Consider the following 17,969-nt stretch of genomic DNA (forward strand, 5'->3'; position numbering starts at 1 on the left):
CATGTACCCCGGGAACCGGATCGGCCGCGCCGCCCAGTCCACATACTACGTTCGAATAAGCTTGTTCTCTCTACAAATTTGGCACAGTATGTTACATTATATGTTTTCACTAAAATAACAGTCTGCAGCATTTAAAGGAATAACGTCTGTTACTTTGATTATTTCATGCCCCTGTCACACATGAAAGGCTGAATTCCTTTCAATTCCCTTCACCAAAGGTCATATTTATCTCGACGGAGATGCGTCCCGCGTCACACTCCAATCGTTTAGGAAATTCATAGCGACAAGAGATCGGTGATCGCCCTTGAAGGGTGAAGGGAGTATCGTTTCCAATGCATTTTTGTTCCTGGTCACGAAGTAAATTTTTGATCAAGAATTCTATCCTTGCTTCTAAATATATTAGTTTTTATCACAAAAAATTATGATTCCAGCTTTCTTAGTTGTGTTTGATTCTTGCGACAGCACCCAACTCTCGCTTGTCTGCGCCTGCGTCACATGTTTTGATCGGTTCCACGCGCGCGCTCGCAGCTATCACGTGTACACAGCGGGCTGAGGAGCGGTTCTCTCTCGTTCTAGGACCAAAATGCACTGAATTATTAGCACACTGATAACCGCTGTGGACGGAACGATGGAAGATGGTGTCCAGCAGAGTGGAGAAAAATGCCGTTTCTTAGAACCTGCTCGTTGTTTTCAGCAAAGGTGTTTTGAAATATATGTACAGCCGCCCTGATTTTTAACAATATAGCGCGAGCGTCGACCAAATTGCTGCTCAGCGCCTTGTAACGGCGATAAGCGTGCAACACGGCGAGAGTTCGCGCACGCGCACGAAGAGAGAGCGTCTTCTGCTACACTGTTCGGATCACAAAGACACACGCCCTGTCGCAATATCTGATTGCGACGTTCCACATTCTTGCGCATGCACGAACTCTCGCCGTGTTGCACGCTTATCGCCGTTATAAGGCGCTGACCAGCAGTTTGGTCGAGGCTCGCGCTATATTGTTAAAAATCAGGGCGGCTGTACAGATAATTCCATTTAGCGAAGAAAAGAGAAGTGTACAGATATATAAGTTGTTTTAACATCCTCTTTTCTCTTCAGAAGCTCATTGCAAGCGTGCGAGCAAAACTCTCTTAACTCCTTCCGCTCCTTAGTTGGTTGGTTTGTGGGGTTTAACGGCCCAAAGCGACTCAGGTTATCAGAGACGCCGTAGTGGAGGACTCCGGAAATTTCGACCACCTAGGGTTCTTCAACGTGCATTGACATCGCACAGCACACGGACGCCACTCCGTTTCGCCCCCATCGAAACGCAGCCGCCGAGGCTGGGATTCGATCCCGCGCTTCCACGGGCACAGTAGTCGAGCGCCGTAACCACTGCGCCACCCCGGCGGGGCGCTCTTAGGCCAAGGAAATATAATGTAGGTCCGAGTTGGCGGAGTGACAGGGATATCATCTTTTTAGGTTAAACAGCTCTGTTCACGCTTGCAAAAGTTATTTGGTTGTGCAGTTGGACGCGTTCTTCAGGAAGAACATAGAGATCTAGACGCTTTGAAGTTACGCTGATGTTGATCTTGAAGTTGATCTTAACGCTATGAGATTAACAGTGTGGCCAATATTATAGGCCAGCTATTGTTACCTGTTGTACCTAAAGCCCCTCAACAAACTAAAAGCCGCGCCAACATGTGAAGATAGCTGCCCGTCTCCTCTCCTGCGCTTTCCTTCGGCGTCCGACCGTCCCATTCGGGTGTGGCCAATATTATAGGCACTATTGTTACCTGTAGAACCTAAAGCTCCTCAACAAACTAGAAGTAGCGCCAACGTGTGAAGATTCCTGCCCTTCTCCTCTCCGGCGCTTTCCTTCGGCATCCGAACATCCCATTCGGGTGTGGCCATTATTATAGGTCAGCTACTGTTACCTGTTGTACCTAAAGCCCCTCAACAAACTAAAAGTAGCGCCAACATGTGAAGAATGCTACCCGTCTCCACTCCGGCGCTTTCCTTCGGCGTCCGACCGTCCCATTCGGGTGTGGCCATTATTATAGGTCAGCTACTGTTACCTGTTGTACCTAAAGCCCCTCAACAAACTAAAAGTAGCGCCAACATGTGAAGAATGCTGCCCGTCTCCTCTCCGGCGCTTTCCTTCGGCGTCCGACCGTCCCATTCGGGTGTGGCCATTATTATAGGTCAGCTATTGTTACTTGTTGTACCTAAAGCCCCTCAACAAACTAAAAGTAGCGCCAACATGTGAAGATTGCTGCCCATCTCCTCTCCGGCGCTTTCCTTCGGCGTCCGACCGTCCCATTTGGGTGTGGCCATTATTATAGGTCAGCTACTGGTACCTGTTGTGCCTAAAGCCCCTCAACAAACTAAAAGTAGCGCCAACATGTGAATGCTGCCCGTCTCCTCTCCGGCGCTTTCCTTCGGCGTCCGACCGTCCCATTCGGGTGTGGCCATTATTATAGGTCAGCTACTGTTACCTATTGTACCTAAAGCTCCTCAACAAACTAAAAGTAGCGCCAACATGTGAAGAATGCTGCCCATCTCCTCTCCGGCGCTTTCCTTCGACGTCCGACCGTCCCATTCGGGTGTGGCCATTATTATAGGTCAGCTATTGTTACCTGTTGTACCTAAAGCCCCTCAACAAACTAAAAGTAGCGCCAACATGTGAAGATTGCTGCCCATCTCCTCTCCGGCGCTTTCCTTCGGCGTCCGACCGTCCCATTCGGGTGTGGCCACTATGATAGGTCAGCTACTGTTACCTGTTGTACCTAAAGCCCCTCAACAAACTAAAAGTAGCGCCAACATGTGAAGATTGCTGCCCATCTCCTCTCCGGCGCTTTCCTTCGGCGTCCGACCGTCCCATTCGGGTGTGGCCATTATTATAGGTCAGCTATTGTTACCTGTTGTACCTAAGGCCCCTCAACAAACTAAAAGTAGCGCCAACATGTGAAGATTGCTGCCCATCTCCTCTCCGGCGCTTTCCTTCGGCGTCCGACCGTCCCATTCGGGTGTGGCCATTATTATAGGTCAGCTATTGTTACCTGTTGTACCTAAAGCCCCTCAACAAACTAAAAGTAGCGCCAACATGTGAAGATTGCTGCCCATCTCCTCTCCGGCGCTTTCCTTCGGCGTCCGACCGTCCCATTCGGGTGTGGCCATTATTATACGTCAGCTACTGTTACCTGTTGTACCTAAAGCCCCTCAACAAACTAAAGGTAGCGCCAACATGTGAATGCTGCCCGTCTCCTCTCCGGCGCTTTCCTTCGGCGTCCGACCGTACCATTCGGGTGTGGCCATCATTATAGGTCAGCTATTGTTACCTGTTGTACCTAAAGCCCCTCAACAAACTAAAAGTAGCGCCAACATGTGAAGATTGCTGCCAATCTCCTCTCCGGCGCTTTCCTTTGGCGTCCGACCGTCCCATTCGGGTGTGGCCATTATTATAGGTCAGCTATTGTTACCTGTTGTACCTAAAGCCCCTCAACAAACTAAAAGTAGCGCCAACATGTGAAGATTGCTGCCCATCTCCTCTCCGGCGCTTTCCTTCGGCGTCCGACCGTCCCATTCGGGTGTGGCCATTATTATAGGTCAGCTACTGTTACCTGTTGTACCTAAAGCCCCTCAACAAACTAAAGTAGCGCCAGCATGTGAATGCTGCCCGTCTCCTCTCCGGCGCTTTCCTTCGGCGTCCGACCGTCCCATTCGGGTGTGGCCATTATTATAGGTCAGCTACTGTTACCTATTGTACCTAAAGCCCCTCAACAAACTAAAAGTAGCGCCAACATGTGAAGATTGCTGCCCATCTCCTCTCCGGCGCTTTCCTTCGGCGTCCGACCGTCCCATTCGGGTGTGGCCACTATGATAGGTCAGCTACTGTTACCTGTTGTACCTAAAGCCCCTCAACAAACTAAAAGTAGCGCCAACATGTGAAGATTGCTGCCCATCTCCTCTTCGGCGCTTTCCTTCGGCGTCCGACCGTCCCATTCGGGTGTGGCCATTATTATAGGTCAGCTATTGTTACCTGTTGTACCTAAGGCCCCTCAACAAACTAAAAGTAGCGCCAACATGTGAAGAATGCTACCCGTCTCCACTCCGGCGCTTTCCTTCGGCGTCCGACCGTCCCATTCGGGTGTGGCCATTATTATAGGTCAGCTACTGTTACCTGTTGTACCTAAAGCCCCTCAACAAACTAAAAGTAGCGCCAACATGTGAAGAATGCTGCCCGTCTCCTCTCCGGCGCTTTCCTTCGGCGTCCGACCGTCCCATTCGGGTGTGGCCATTATTATAGGTCAGCTATTGTTACTTGTTGTACCTAAAGCCCCTCAACAAACTAAAAGTAGCGCCAACATGTGAAGATTGCTGCCCATCTCCTCTCCGGCGCTTTCCTTCGGCGTCCGACCGTCCCATTTGGGTGTGGCCATTATTATAGGTCAGCTACTGGTACCTGTTGTGCCTAAAGCCCCTCAACAAACTAAAAGTAGCGCCAACATGTGAATGCTGCCCGTCTCCTCTCCGGCGCTTTCCTTCGGCGTCCGACCGTCCCATTCGGGTGTGGCCATTATTATAGGTCAGCTACTGTTACCTATTGTACCTAAAGCTCCTCAACAAACTAAAAGTAGCGCCAACATGTGAAGAATGCTGCCCATCTCCTCTCCGGCGCTTTCCTTCGACGTCCGACCGTCCCATTCGGGTGTGGCCATTATTATAGGTCAGCTATTGTTACCTGTTGTACCTAAAGCCCCTCAACAAACTAAAAGTAGCGCCAACATGTGAAGATTGCTGCCCATCTCCTCTCCGGCACTTTCCTTCGGCGTCCGACCGTCCCATTCGGGTGTGGCCACTATGATAGGTCAGCTACTGTTACCTGTTGTACCTAAAGCCCCTCAACAAACTAAAAGTAGCGCCAACATGTGAAGATTGCTGCCCATCTCCTCTCCGGCGCTTTCCTTCGGCGTCCGACCGTCCCATTCGGGTGTGGCCATTATTATAGGTCAGCTATTGTTACCTGTTGTACCTAAGGCCCCTCAACAAACTAAAAGTAGCGCCAACATGTGAAGATTGCTGCCCATCTCCTCTCCGGCGCTTTCCTTCGGCGTCCGACCGTCCCATTCGGGTGTGGCCATTATTATAGGTCAGCTATTGTTACCTGTTGTACCTAAAGCCCCTCAACAAACTAAAAGTAGCGCCAACATGTGAAGATTGCTGCCCATCTCCTCTCCGGCGCTTTCCTTCGGCGTCCGACCGTCCCATTCGGGTGTGGCCATTATTATACGTCAGCTACTGTTACCTGTTGTACCTAAAGCCCCTCAACAAACTAAAGGTAGCGCCAACATGTGAATGCTGCCCGTCTCCTCTTCGGCGCTTTCCTTCGGCGTCCGACCGTACCATTCGGGTGCGGCCATTATTATAGGTCAGCTATTGTTACCTGTTGTACCTAAAGCCCCTCAACAAACTAAAAGTAGCGCCAACATGTGAAGATTGCTGCCCATCTCCTCTCCGGCGCTTTCCTTTGGCGTCCGACCGTCCCATTCGGGTGTGGCCATTATTATAGGTCAGCTATTGTTACCTGTTGTACCTAAAGCCCCTCAACAAACTAAAAGTAGCGCCAACATGTGAAGATTGCTGCCCATCTCCTCTCCGGCGCTTTCCTTCGGCGTCCGACCGTCCCATTCGGGTGTGGCCATTATTATAGGTCAGCTACTGTTACCTGTTGTACCTAAAGCCCCTCAACAAACTAAAGTAGCGCCAGCATGTGAATGCTGCCCGTCTCCTCTCCGGCGCTTTCCTTCGGCGTCCGACCGTCCCATTCGGGTGTGGCCATTATTATAGGTCAGCTACTGTTACCTATTGTACCTAAAGCCCCTCAACAAACTAAAAGTAGCGCCAACATGTGAAGATTGCTGCCCATCTCCTCTCCGGCGCTTTCCTTCGGCGTCCGACCGTCCCATTCGGGTGTGGCCATTATTATAGGTCAGCTACTGTTACCTGTTATACCTAAAGCCCCTCAACAAACTAAAAGTAGCGCCAACATGTGAATGCTGCCCGTCTCCTCTCCGGCGCTTTCCTTCGGCGTCCGACTGTCCCATTCGGGTGTGGCCATTATTATAGGTCAGCTACTGTTACCTATTGTACCTAAAGCCCCTCAACAAACTAAAAGTAGCGCCAACATGTGAAGAATGCTGCCCATCTCCTCTCCGGCGCTTTCCTTCGGCGTCCGACCGTCCCATTCGGGTGTGGCCATTATTATAGGTCAGCTATTGTTACCTGTTGTACCTAAAGCCCCTCAACAAACTAAAAGTAGCGCCAACATGTGAAGAATGCTGCCCGTCTCCTCTCCGGCGTTTTCCTTCGGCGTCCGACCGTCCAATTGGCCGAGTGCCGTCACGTGCTTCCGCGTTTTTTTCTTTAGCTTGTTTTGTTGACTGTCTCTTTTGCCGCGGTGCCAAACAACGCGCGCGCGGCGCACATCGCCGTGTGTTTTGCTACAGCCCGCGCCTCTTTGGCGCTGTTTTTCTTTAATTGATTTGCTCGAAATCCGATGTTGCTTCGCTTTCGGGTGCAGCGCACGAGAGCATGATGGCAAACGGTTGTTTAGAATACTTTCATCAGTTCGTTCAGTTCCTCGCGGACCTTTGAGGGAAACGGTTGTACGTGCTCGTTCTCCCTCGAATAGGCGCGTTTTGCGCGCGTCAGTCGCCTCTCAGAGATCAGCGAGAGCGGGTGTGTGCGGCGCTCGCGCTGGCGAGCTCGTGCGTTCCCGCTCTCGCCGCGCACGCGTCGGCCTCAATCCTCGCTCCTGCTTTCGCGCGTCCTGCTCGCTCCCTTAGGAGGCACAGTCCTTCCTGCTCCAGTCTCGTGGGATGCAGTCCTCGCGCCCCACCTCGCTGGCTTCTGCTAGTACTCCTGGCGCTGCGGTTCCCGGACCCGTGCCTCCCTTCACACTCCTCGTAGCTGCTGCGTGCGAGGTGCGCCCCAGTGCTGCAACGGATACCAGGATTTCTGGACCTTCACACTGTACGCCCCTGCCGCCTTCGAGGCGTTGATCCAGTGCTGTGGCGGTGTCCTGGTTTTTCCTGCGGCACAAGCGTCGTCGCCTCCCCGTTTGCGGCAAACCCGAGTGTTGGACCGGGCTTGTAGCTACTGCGGCGGCCCACTGTGGTTCCTTCATGGGCTCTGGCCTCTGCCAGTCACCCGCGAACTTCATCGTTCGTGGGCCCTGACGCACCCGCGTCCCTTGCCGCTCCTGCGGTCTTCCCCTATGCTTCGCCAGCACTCCCGTGGGCCTTGTGCTCGTGATCCTCGACGCGCCGCTTTACCGGCGGCTTCTCCAGCCTCACCCGCCGCCCCTCTGCCACTGCAGAGGTATCTCAGTGGTCCCTCCTGCGGCCGCCCGGATTCTCCGACGAGACAGCTTCCCGTGGGCTCCCTGCTAGCGGGCTTCGGTGCGCCGTCCACGGACGGTCCCCTCAGCAGTCAATTGCGGTCCTCCCCTGCTGCCGCGGTTGTCTAAACCGTCGTGGCGTCCTGCTGACAACATCAGCAGTCCTCGCTGTACCTCGTAGAGGTGCAGTACCAGGCTTCAAATGGACCTACCCTGGAGCGCTGCTGCATCGATGCCACGACGCTAGTCCCCGCCCTGCCAGTGTTCTCCGAGCTGTTCGCTTGGTGCTGGAATTATTACGAACTACCGCCGCCCCCTCCATCCGTCCCCATATCCCATCTTCCCATACCCCGGACGCCAAGAGTGCCACCACGACTTAGGCCGGCATAACCCGCGTCCGGTATCCCCTCCCCAAGAATACATCAAATTACTTGGTAGTAGTAGTAGTAGTAGTAGTAGTAGTAGTAGTAGTAGTAGTAGTAGTAGTACTAGTAGTAGTAGTAGTAGCAGTCCGTTACCATGCAGACTCACTGTGTGGCCAATATTATAGGCTAGCTATTGTTGCTTGTTGTACCTATAGACAATTTTAGTTTCGATGCCTGGGCGCCGCCATCTTTATTTTGTGCTGGGGCCCCGTATGAGCCAAACAGGGAAAGTCCGCACTGATTCCACTCGAGGCCATCTTGTGCTGTGCGAGCGCTGTTGGTGCTGTGGTAGCGGCTGTGTACAACGGCTACTGCGCGCTGCTCGTGGAGGGTGTCCGGCATCGTGGTGCTATTTTGTGTTTTCTTTAGCCAGCCGGCAAACCTTACCACCCGTTTTGCATGGCGGAAGCTGTTGACGTCAGCAGTAGCGGACACGGAGACTGCGAAAGACTGCGCTCAGCTTCCGTATAGGCCGCATTAGTGAAGAGTTAACTATGAGGATGTCTCTGTTTTCACTTGTATTTCACGATTGTAATGTTAACTCTAGACACAAACGCATAGCGAATGATTCGTACGAGCAGCTAGAGAACGCCGGATTTACAAGGAGAGATGCTTTCCAGTTGTTGCCGCACTGATTTACCGTGAAGTGCGACCCATTCCATGTCTTGTAGTTTCTCTCGACAGTGCCTATTCGATATTGTGCTGCTTTCATATCGCATTAAAAGATTTGAGGCTTGTTATACATGGGCAGCGTTAACCACGATTACGAAGCTAACAGCTGCTATCGCGAACCAAGCTTGGCGAGTATTGGCGTCTCTGGCGCGCTGGCTCCCAATTACGAAGAGCGTGTGGTCGAGTTGGCCCGCTTCAACAACTTACTTTTTACGCTAAATTACTTTTCAAGGACCGCACATAAAACAAGCTGTGTCTAGAGTACTTTCCGATGGTGTTTTTATTCCCTCTTCGAGATGTGCACGACTGCATGGCAACGGCATAGCCCCGTAGTGTCGTTGCAACATCGTCTCCGCGGCGTGTTGTTGAACTGAGCGTCGAGAAACATGCGGTCTGAGCTGCACCATTGAATTAAACAAGTTCCGAACACTTACAGCAGCGGATGCCGCGAGTTTGCCAAAGCGGCGTCGCACGCTGGCGAGGCGCACGACGGCGCTCCCGCCGTGCGCTACTCCCAAGTTGTCACTATAGGCCTAAATTGTTTCGCATCAAAGGCACATCAGGTAGCGCTTTGGATTTGCTCACCGCTAGAGTAAATGGTCATACAATCTCGTTGTCTCTTTTAAATATTAATGAGCAGTGCAGAATCTACATTGGAGTAATGCGAAATCACGGATGCTGCTGTTGGTTGCTTCTAGTTGTTTAATTCACTTCTTGTTTACCTATTTCTGTGCTCTACAGTCTACGTCACATTAATTCACTTCTTGTTTATTCATTTTAGTCTTTGGTACATTCAAATTGCGTGCCAATCCCTTCCTATGCCCTTACTTACTCGACTTCAGGTTGCGTGACGTCACATCCTTGACATCACTTTAACTGACTGATTTAATTATTTTAGTATTTGATACATTCAAATGTGGTACCAAGCCATTGGCTAATGAGACAATTTTCGCCTTTACTTTTTCATTTTTTGCCTCTAATAATTACCAATTACCTTATTGGCCTAATTATTGTTTTGGACACAGCATTACGTCAGCCTCTATCGATTGACACCACTCATTAACCTCTACCACGTCTCAATTACTCGCAACTGCTGAGGACACGATTTTGCGGACACGGTCTGCGGACAGATACCTGTGAACATAGCGAAGTAATGATTCCCATTAATAAAATAAAGGTGTAATTTCGGCGACAACTCAGTATAGAGGAGCCAGCATGAAAGCAGGCGATGAACCGTGCCGGGAGCGGCCGCTGCCTGTGAGCACAAACTTGCTTGTATTGCAGCTATCTCCTACCAACAACACCGTAAGGGTCAACGATCCTCAAGATGTTTTTGGCAGTCGGCTTATTATTTAAGGAAATAGCAAATTTTAGTACGCTCTTCTGACGCTGGCGCAAGGGGTGAACCGTATCGAAATTGGTATCATGTTCGAGAGTCCGTCGCTGGTACGAAGTCTGCTTGGTTTGCAAAAAAAAAAAAAAAAAAAAAACGAAAAAAGTTCATAGGCGTTTTATTCGAGGATCTACTGGAAAGCTGAAAGCAAAAAATATGTAAGTCAGCCGCCTCACTTTGTCGTTGCATGCTTCCCGCATATACGCTCTCGACAATCAGCCTTCGATTTCTTTGATTATTTGTGTAGTCCACGATCACGCATTGCTGTCCCAATGACGTTATCTCCAAGAATGGCCCTATTGAAGGGATTTCAGTGTTTTAAATGGCAAAATACAGAGAAGCAAGGCCACTGTCCTATGCATACAGCGTGCGAATGCACAGCCCACTCGGTACTGGGCCGGCGCAATGAACCTGTTCAGAGCACTATGACCTATTTAGAGAGTATTTTCCTGCGCGGCGGTCCGTTTTCGCGTGGATACCACGAGATGGCGCCACTGCAACTTTTCATACTGCTATGGCGCGATGGTAAACCGTTTCTGGGGTTTTTCAGTGTGCAGTGATTACACTTTCAAAGTAATCACTACTGCTATCTTAACGCGTGCACATTTGATGCGCAATTATTTTTTTTTTGCACATTTGGTAGTGAACATGCCAATATTTGAGTTTAAGCTCGAATATATAGCGCTGCGCATTCAGTTGCTGCCTGGGAGTAGAAAAGGTTCATTCGCGTTGACATTTCATTGGTTATTGGCTATCTAATTACAATTTATCGAGCAATTACAAGCTCTCCATCGACATGAGCATGCAGTGCATGACCGATTTTACGAAACCTGTATTGTTGAATGTCGCCAGTAAAAAAGTAAAAATTAATGGGCAGTGCTTGACTGCATTGGACCCGGAATTCATCTGACCTGAGTCGGGATGCATATATAGGTGCTCCATCACCATGTACTTGAAATATACAATTCACAATAGCCCGCAAAGCTTCATATTTTGTTTTGTCAGCTTTTCATTAATTGAAATATATGCATGTGGACGAAGGCAAACAAAATTCTTTCAAAAGGTGAAACAGTAGCTAAATTCAGGGATAAATTAGGTCACACGTGTGAAAGCTCGACTGAGATAAAAGCATCAAACTCGTCGTTGAAGTCAACCTAACTAATTTAATTCTCTTAATTATCACATCCGATGTCTGATTGCTCCATTATTTTTCACAAGTACCTTCGTGTATTAAAGTGCTCAAGACATGGCAGGGTGGCACTTGCTGAAATCAGAGAGGCAAAGGAAGGGCTGAAGTCTTGCATCTATATCCTTTAAAATATTGCTTGCATGCATCGTATACAAAATTCACTTTTTTCTTTCTTTTTCAGTACATGTGACACCTTGGATGTATACCTTACAGTAAGCGCTCCTTTTTAGGGCGCAAAACACACAGCTTTCTCGAGCTATATATTTAGTACCTTTCCGAGTTTGGCAGAAGTGACATACATTACAGCCTCGACACCAAGGAGGTTTAAAAATAAACTTCTCGAGCAGAGGTCGCCTATACGTAACAAAGGGTGGAGGTGAAGCCACGCGGCCATGTTGCCATGGGCAAGAAACGGGAGCCGCATCTTGCCCGCCGCGCTTGCTGCACTGACTAACCATGGTTTTTAACTGTTATGGTGATCATTGCCGGTAGTTAAGAATCAATAGAGGTTATAATAGGCCTTGTAGAGATAACGAATACAAATAATAACAATTATAACTCATTATGATTGCTAATGACGACGAAACGACCAGTATGTCAAACGACTACTTGGAATGACCGCAACTGATTGGAAACGAGTAATAATGCTTATCAATGAGTGGTAATGACTACAATGATCGACTACAATGACCGGTCGAAACAATCCGCTGTGAAGTGCGTCGAACATAAATGGTCCTCGTCTTTTGGCTGCCAGTTTTCTTGCCGGACAGCCCACTCTCACATACTTCCCACATTTGGGTCCATGGGAAACCTGTTTAGAAAAAAAGTTGTGACCGTCAGATGTGAAATCTGAGGCAGACGACGAGCTGTCAGCATGCGCCGCGACACAGACAAGTTTCCAATAAATTGGCACTTACGAGTGAAACGTAATCCTGGAGCCCTTTTTTGTTCGATTTGCACAGCTGTACGCAACGCACGAACAACCATTTTTCACTGCAACATCCAGAAGCCACCGCGCCAACAAAGCACCACGGCGGACCATCTTGAGATGGTGGTGCACGGCTTCAGCTCAGGGCGTCCCCTCCGCTTCAGTAGTTTTTGTTTTGTTTTTTTCGAACCTTTTTGCTTGACACTCTCCAATTCGATCCTGCACCATTCCTTGGGCGGAGCTTGTATGATTCAGAAAGTGTCGAGGGAAAATAAAGTACAATCGGCTGTAAGTGCAGCTACAGCTGTGCACGGGCTCGGGCTGACTCGAAAGCCTGTACCCGGCCGCGTATTGCCAAACCATATCCCGTAGGCGCACTGGAGCAGACGACGCCTTCAGCGAGTTAAACGGCGATTGTTGCTGAAAGATCTCTCTGAACGCAACCTAAAGGTAACATACACTCACTGTAAACGGGGATTGTTACTGAAAGATGTCTCTGAACGCAACCTAAAGGTAACATACACTCACCGAGGCAGGAAATGATTATGGGGAAGGTAATTGCTTAGTGTAACTGTTGTCATACCGATTGTTACTTAAAGGTGTCTGTAAATGCAACCTAAAGGTAATATACATTCACTGAAGGCGGGATATAATTACAGTGAAGGCAACTGCAAAAAGAACTATAAAAAAAACTATAACACAGGAGTCGAACGAATGTTTAAGTAGCATCTGTGAAGAGATGCGTGGCGTTAATCCATTGCGCCACCAAAACTTTTTTCTTTCTTTATTGCCGGTCATCACCAACACAAAGCAAAACCAACAAAAACGCGCTACAAACAGAATGCTCACAGCAGAGCGGTTACCACAAGCATGACACTTAATGCAGAAGCCGGCAGGCTCATACGAGTTGCCTTTGTCAAGTTAAAATTCCTTCAGCTCGCATAGTGGTTCGACTCTTGAAATCCAGTCTGGCACAGGGGTCTTCAATTTGTGCATTTCAACCAATGCGTGTATACTCTCGCGAAAGTAGAGCCTTGCAGGGCGGGCTTCAGGGTCACAGTGAAAACCCGCCATTCTGGACCGCCATAGACTGTGCAGGCCTATTAGCATAACCGTATCAAGTGGGATCCCATCATTATTTTCAGTTGGCAGGAATCTAATCCCGTATGAGTCTAATGGTAATTCTTTTTTAACAGTTCGTTGCAGCACATCCCAAAAATAGACGCCCTCCCAACAGTGCAGAAATACATGGTCTATTGTCTCTGGCTGTTTACATATTAAGCAAAGTGAACCCCTTGGCAGATAAAAGCCCTTGCTTTCAAAAAACGTTTGTACCGATAATGTTCCTGTATGTAACTTAAAGAAAAACTCTTTACCCCAGGAGAAACTGGCATTCTTTTGACACGCTTCAGTACGTCTTGACCTAGACGGCCGCTATACAAGGCTCTGTACACAGGAACAGAGAAGAACTCATCACAAACAGCTTTATACAGGTTCTTCTTTCTCACTGCTCGAGTGCTCCTACGGGATATGGTTTGCTAATACGCCGGCTACCCCGGGGTAGGCCCCGCTCGCGCCGCTCGGAAGCCCACTTTCTCGGGTTCGGGCCGGGCTACGAACAAGATATATTTGTGCCGGGCGAGCCGGGCACTCCAGTCACGAACACATGGAATTTTTGCAAAATCCCGAATACGGCCATAGTGCGATAAGCAGAATACGCAGCATTTTGCCGCGTCCTCTCAACGCGAGAGCTTCCTAATTCTTTCCCGGCGTCAACCAGCCTTTCCTCCCAGAGAACGTATCTTTGGATAGCCGTCAGCGACCGAGCAGAGGGGTCCAGGAACACCGCAAACGCATCAATTCAAAGCATAATGCAAATTGCTGTTCACGATCACTCCGCCGTTATGCCTTCGAAATGCAAAATCGAATATGCACTGCGATATCAGTGCACGTTAAGGGAGCGCAGGTGGTCGAAGTTATTAGAGAGCCTTCAACCACAGCGTCGGACTCAATTGCCTAGCTCTGCAAAGCTAATGTCAGTTCTATTATTATTTTTTTAACAGGCCGTGACTTTATTCCCGGTATATTAAATCAGGGCGAGAGGAGTGGAGCGTTCTCGCTCAGCAGCGGGCTCAATACAGCAGCATGCAGTTTTGATGCAGCGGTCACCGCCATGTTGCGAACACCGAGTCGACAAACGGGTACCAAAGCATGCTTTCATTTAGTGGGTGGGCTTTGGTCTCGGAGCCTTGAACTTTGGCTTTTGTAATTACTGCGGCCACATAATACAACGCGTGGACGGGACACAATAAATGACACGTGAGGCACTGCTTAACAACTGTTTATTTGCGCAGAATGGGTTTGTAAATATAGAAGCGGGCTTCGGAATATATCGGCGCCATATAATGAGGGGGGGGGGGGGGTTAATTTGACACCTCTGAGTAATTTGACACCTCTGAATGCATTCTTCAATTATTTCAATTAATCCATTACACATTCTAAATTTTCTTCGTTAGCATCACCAAGCACTGGTTTTTCATTCTAGCATTTTGACACCTTTAAACCTTCAATTTCCATTTTTTTTTCTTTATTTCATAAATTGATCAATTAATTACAAATATTTTACTAACTCATCATCGCCTATCGCACACCTTCAATCTTCACTTACTGGAAGCAGTAATTACCATGACACATTTTTTTTTTACGCAGCCACCGATTATTTCCGAGACCAATGCCAACTAATGCGTCGACGGCACAGGCAGGAAAGTGCCAGGCGCCATTCCAACTTACGTCAAATTACGCATGATTCTTTTATCTCAAAATAAATTGCATCCTCGCTCATTTCACCAACAAGTATTCAACAGTGGGACGTGCGACAGTAATGCGCAAACCAAGCAAACAAACTCGCGATCATCTCTCATAGTCGTTCAAGTAAATAGTAAAGGCACACAGACAAAAAAAAAATTCTGCACATTACAAAACTCTGGATACTCTACCTGGATAGGGATGACGCTGCGCGGATCGACGAGGGGCCCATGCACGACTCTTAGAGCAGTGTGTAACTGCACTCAGCAGCGCGGCCGGTGAGCCCCGCTACGCCTAGGCTGTCAAAATACACTTCTTGGCGTCTAATAACCCTGTCAAGCGCGCAAAATAAAGTGTACTTACAGCGAGTGTCATTTACGAAAAGTGCACTCTACCGCTGCTAAACAGCGTAACATAAGTGCACTTGCCAAAGTGTGCACTCAGGTCAGAGTGCGTTCGCAAACCAGACTTCGAGAGCGTAGCCTCGCCGGCAGAAATTTCTTCGTCACAAATGTATTATGTAATAAGATATGTATACAAGTTGATTTTACGTGTTTTGTACATATTTTCATTTGATGAAATGTTTTATAATAGCGACGGGCAAAATATCAAATAACAAAAACGTGATGTAACCGCGTACGCAACTTCCACATTATGAGTGGTACGCCACTGCGGCTACGCCATTTTCAGTTAGGGGGCGGTTGTTATTGTTCATGGTGTTCGTTGATAAGGGGTCTATGAATCATGGCCCGTTGTGAAATTTTAAGCGTTTTTTAAATGTTTTACTACTTTAAAAAGCAGTTCCCTGAACATCGCGCTTGGAGGTTCCAATTTCTTTTTTAAAACATGTTTTTCAGTTGCTAGTTTCGTACCAAGGAGTGCTTATGCTGCTTATGCGAGAGCACTTCGCTTTCCCGTTTAGCACTGCGTAGCGTAAAGTCTCTTTCAAGCTGCGAAGTGCACTCCGCGGAAGAGCACTTTAACTTGCATGCTTGACTGGGGTATAACAGACACCACCAGGGACAGAAGAGAGGTCCAAGCACAGCACACTATAGGTTACAACGTGAAAAGCGCGGAAAGAACGGCGGGCGCTTACGGACGGACACGAAGCGAACCAAAGCGAACGGATGGAGCGAACAAAATATGGCTGCTACAGCGGGATCAGTGTGCCCTCATAGTTGCCAGACCTACTTTTGTAAGCCATCTATTGGGTGCAAGTGATATGTATGACGTCGATGCGTGATAGAGTACCCAAGGCAGTCTTAATTATTCCGAAGCTGTCCACTATGCCGCCCCTCATAGCCGATGTCGTTCTGGGAAGTTAAAATTCATACACCATACCAAGTTGTGCATTTCTTTTGTGACACCGCTCCTCCTCGTGCACTCCGTCGCCTGCAGGTAATGTAAGCGTTTCGCTTTTGCTTGTTTCCTTCATTCTGTGTGCTCTGCATATTTTCCCTAAGCTCATCTTGTTGGCGCATCCGCAAAAGGTATACCAGGTGAGGGAGATTTTTCAATGTCTTTCTTCCTTCAGATTAAATCTCAAGCGATTGCGGTATTACGTCTATGTTCGAAGTCAGAGCGGACCAAATATGATTTCCGCAGGTGAGGGGCTTTGTGCCTTCCGATAGCGTGCATCCCTCGCTCTGGCGCGCACACCCAGCCACGCGACATCTTCAGTATGCGCTCATCGGACGTCATTGATGAAACTAATCTAGATCACAGCAGATTGTGGCAAGCTCTCCAAGAGATGGGAGTTCCAATTCACCTCATCTGTCTCCTCAGGAACCTGTATGAAGGACAAGAGGCCACAGTCAGAACTGGGCATGGTCTTACTGATTGGTTTATGATTGAGAAAGGAGTGAGGCAAGGCTGTATACTGTCGCCCTGCCTATTTAACCTATATGCAGAGTGCATCATGAGGAAGGCCGGTCTGGACGAGTCTTCAGCTGGAGTGAAGATTGCTGGAAAACGTATCAACAACCTTAGATATACGGATGATACCACTTTAATGGCAGAAAGTGAAGTGGAACTCAAGAGACTTCTGATGCGCGTACGAGAAGAGAGTGAGAAGTTTGGGCTTAAACTGAACATTAAAAAGACAAAGATCATGGCGTCTTGCCCTATCAAGTCCTGGAGCATCAATGGACAAGAATTGGAAGCTGTGACAGATTTTCTCTTCTTGGGCTCCAAGATTACCTCGGAAGGAGACTGCAGCTATGAAATTAGGAGACGCCTGCTTCTGGGAAAGAGAGCAATGGTTAGCCTTGACCGCCTAGTAAAGAGCAGAGACATTAGTCTGCCAACCAAGATCCGTATAACCCGTGCTATGGTCTTTCCAGTTGTGATGTATGGATGTGAGAGTTGGACTGTGAAAAAGGCTGACCGCCGAAGAATTGACGCGTTTGAGTTGTGGTGTTGGCGAAGACTCTTGAGAGTTCATTGGACTGCCAGAAGATCAAATCAGTCGATATTGTCGACCATAAACCCTGACTGCTCATTGGAGGGTCAAATTCTAAAGTTAAAGCTCAGCTACTTTGGTCATCTGATGAGAAGAGAGGAGTCGCTGGAGAAAGATTTGATGTTGGGAAAGGTTGAGGGTCGCCGGAGAAGGGGTAGGCAGCGAACGCGATGGTTAGATGGCATCCTTGAGGCACTGCAGATGAAGTTATGTGATGTTAGGAAGATAGTGAGAAACCGGAAAGCTTGGCGTGACATGGTCCATAGGGTCACGAAGAGTCGGACACGACTGAACGACTGAACTGAACTGAACTGAATCTTAACAAAAGCTGGATAAGAATTTAGGCTGGCTGCCCTTCTGTCTTTTATTTTATTATATTGCAGCGAATAGGTTAAGGCTACCACGGTTACGAATACTTTGTTCGTGTGATTACCGCTTGTGAAGGCAAACAAATGACAAAAGGAGCGACGTATAGGCAGAGAGCGTGAGAACTGATTTATGGCTTTGCCCTCTATAGGCAATCACAATATCTTTATCGCTTCGTTTATCTTGCGTACGGTAGAGCTGGAAATCGGATAGTAAGAATAGATGCAAGCGTGAGGAGCACAGAGAAGCCAAAAAAGGGGCCACGACGAAACAAACGAACCATACACGCCTGGAACGTCCTATCGTGTAAAAAAAAAAACAATTGGGGGACCCTTAAATATATGACGCGAAAGC

The sequence above is a fragment of the Amblyomma maculatum genome, chromosome 1 (genome assembly GCF_055883805.1).
Source record: "Amblyomma maculatum isolate TAMU_Amacu chromosome 1, ASM5588380v1, whole genome shotgun sequence".
Taxonomy (NCBI): Eukaryota; Metazoa; Arthropoda; class Arachnida; order Ixodida; family Ixodidae; genus Amblyomma; species Amblyomma maculatum.